A 3,554-nucleotide genomic window follows, 5' to 3' on the forward strand; every position below is an offset into this window, starting at 1 on the left:
AATAGCTTTTTGTTTTTGCTGCATGTCTGCAACTAAACCTATAACATATCCTGGTAATGCTGACAAGTTTTCTCTTCTCAATCTAGAAATTATTATCTTTTCACAAATAAACACAGGGAAATTTTGGCAGTAAAAGAGGTTATAATGGTAGCATAATCTTCGACTATATTTTTCCTGGTGAAAGTAATATCTGAAACTTTTTTAAAAATTTTGCATTTTTCTATATTTGCAGGTTGTAAGCATACAGAAGGAAAGGCTGCCAAAAGAAGGAAGGAAGCATAATTGGATTTAAGTTGTCCACTGAATTGAAAGATATTCTATTCCCAGAGGCTCTCTGAAAAGTTGTAAAATTCTAAGCTTTATGAGTTTTGATTGCTGTAATTAACATATGCAATGTCTTTCAAGTGTCTGCAGAAGTAAGTGTATCTACTGAAACCTACCTTCAAGCAGCTTTTAAGTAGAAGAAACTGTGCTCCAGACTACAGCTCTCCATAAATGCCTGGCTATTATCAAGGTCATAGGTTAGTACAAAATACTTAACCAGAGCTTAATTTTTTATGAAACGTGTGTATTTAACTGTGAGAGAACAAGAACTACATTTTCCTTAGAAGAACTATTTCATTTATACTCTCAAGTACATATACTCATGGAAATCTTTACACATGATGCAAAATTAAAAATATGAAAGAAAATGCATTATAGGAAATTGTCTAATATCTCTCCAAGAAGTTCAGCATTTCTAAATTTGGAATATAGTCTTTTATTCATATGTGGACCAACTCCAGGTGAAATTTACCTTATGAGAGAAAGCATGATAGGAAAAATGCTACATTAGTGTAGGAGTCAAAAGACCTCAGTTCTAGTGATTCTTCTAATACCATCTGGATAGCTTCAGTTTTTCCTATCTGTAAATAGAGCAATTATGTTTGTAATTTTAAATATTCTTTTTTAAAAAATATTTATTTCATATACATTTTATTGATGCATAATGGTTGTACACATTAGGGTACAGGTGATACTTTAATACATGTATACATCATGTAATCTGATCAGGTTAATTGGGATATTCATCACCTCCAACATTTATCATGTCTTCATGTTGAAAATATTCCAAATTTCTCTTCTAGCAATTTTTAAATATACATTAAATTATTAACTAAAGTCACCCAACTATGCTATCAAATACTAGGACTCTTTCTTTTAACTGTATTTCTTTACCCATCAGCCAACTTATCTTTATTACTCTCTTTCTGACCCCTTCCTAGCCTCTGGTAACCAGCATTTTACTCTCTACCTCCATGAGATCAATGTTTTTCAGCTCCCACGTTTGAGTGAGAACATGTAGAATTTGTTTTTCTTTGCCTAGCTTATTTCACTTAATGTCCTCCAATTCCATCTATATTGCTGCAAACTTCAAGATTTTATTCATTTTAATGTCTGAATAGTATTCCACTGAGCACTCACATTTTCTTTGTCCATTTATCAGTTGATAGATACTTAGGTTTGTTTATGCTTAAGTTCCTTATATATTCTGGTTATTAACCCCTTGCCAAATGGATAGTTTGAAAGTCTTTTCTTCCAATCTGTAAGCAGCTTTACATTGTTAATAGTTTTCTTTGTTGTGCCAAAGTTTTAGCTTGATTAATCTCATTTGCCTATTTTTGATTCTGTTGCATGTGCTTTACAGGTCTTACAAGAAAATAAATATTTACCCAAAGCAATGACCTGGAGCATTGTTACAAAGTTTTCTTCCAGTAGTTTCATAGTCTCAAGTCTTACATTTAAGTATTTAATCCATTTTGACTTGATTTTTGTGTATGCTGAGAGACAGAAGTCTAGTTTCATTCTCCTACATAAATAAATAGAAACCCTGGACAAATCAAAAACAAGTAACAAGTTCAAATCTATAATAAAATGTCTCCCATCAAAGATAATTTTGAATATTCATAAAGATTGATGGTGACATTCTAAATTACGTATTAATTTTAAAGATTGTTAATTTTTGTATTACAAAGGTTCTTTCTACTATATAATTATGATTGCATAATCTCTATTTCCTTTTTCTATTTAGCCATATTGATAACAAACATTAGACCAGGTAGAGACAAACAGTAAATCTTCTTTCCAAGAAAATGACGCTCTAGATTTTAATACTAAAATATAAATGTTCTTCTACCTATAACATTTACACACAACATCATATGAAATACAAAATTATACATCAAACTCTATACCCACACAAAAATTTATATTATTTCGGAGAGAAATATAATAAAGGGAAAGTGAATTAAGAGTAGTGAAACTGCTATTGTAAAAATACTTTTGTAAAATTAATAAAAGGCCACAAGATTCTTTTTATTTTTATTTTTTTTTTTGAGTTGGAGTCTCACTCTGTCGCCCAGACTGGAGTGCAGTGGCCGCTCCCGGCCACCGCAGCCTCGACCTGCTGGGCTCCAGCGATCCTTCTGCCTCAGCCTTCCGAGTAGCTGGAACTACAGGCGCGCACTACCATGCCTGGCTAATTTTTTTGATTTTTATCGTAGAGATGAGGTCTCGCCAAGTTGCCCAGGCGGGTCTCGAACCCGCGGCCTCGGGCAATTCACTCACCTCGGCCTCCCAAGGCGCGGGATTCCAGGCTGAGCCACAGAGCCCAGCGAGATTATTTTCTTTTAAGGAACAATGAGTTTTTTATTTTTTTTATTTTGAAAGCAGGATTTATTGAGAGGACAGAAAAGCTCCCACAGTAAGAGAGAACCCGAAGAGGTTGCCTGGAACAATGAATTCCTAGGTCATACGATTCTCCTTGATGGCCTATGGAAGTTGATCACCTGAAGGCCGTGAGCAACTTCGATTCCCCTCCCACATGCCTTCAACAGACAACAGTGGTTCACAAGATTTGTAACTGTTCCAATTGCTCCTATAGAAAACATAAGCCTAAGACTGGTCTTTGAGATGATTTTCAGACTTTGCACATATAGACCTTGCATTTTCAGACAAACGAATATCATCCAAACCTATGACTCATACTAAGGAACTGACCCAACTGATCCTGTGACCTCCCCAACCCTGAAACTGTCTTTTTATGTGAACAGTTGTGACACCTTTATGACTTTATCCCTAACCAGTCAGCAGTGCTCATTCTTTAGCCCTCTGTCCATCAAATCATTAATTTTTTTATTTCATTTTTTTGAGTTGGAGTCTCTGTTGCCCAGACTGGACTGCAATGGCCACTCCCGGCCACCGCAGCCTCGACCTGCTGGGCTCCGAGATCCTTCCGCCTCAGCCATCCGAGTAGCGGAATTACAGGCACGTGCTACCACGCCCGGCTGATTTTTGATTTATTGTAGTGCTGAGGGCTCATCAAGTTGCCCAGGTGGGTCTCGAAGCCGCGGGCTCAGGCAATTCACTCACCTCGGCCTCCCAAAGGCACGGGATTACAGCCTGAGCCACAGAGCCCGGCTCAAATCATTATTTTTTTTTTAATCCTAGACTAAAATTCCTGGGGAAGTGGTTTGAGAAATATCTCCCATTCTCCTTACTCAGCTGCTTCGTGA

Source organism: Carlito syrichta, unplaced genomic scaffold, assembly GCF_000164805.1.
Source record: "Carlito syrichta isolate Samal-C Ts95f unplaced genomic scaffold, Tarsius_syrichta-2.0.1 Scaffold288634, whole genome shotgun sequence".
Lineage (NCBI taxonomy): Eukaryota > Metazoa > Chordata > Mammalia > Primates > Tarsiidae > Carlito > Carlito syrichta.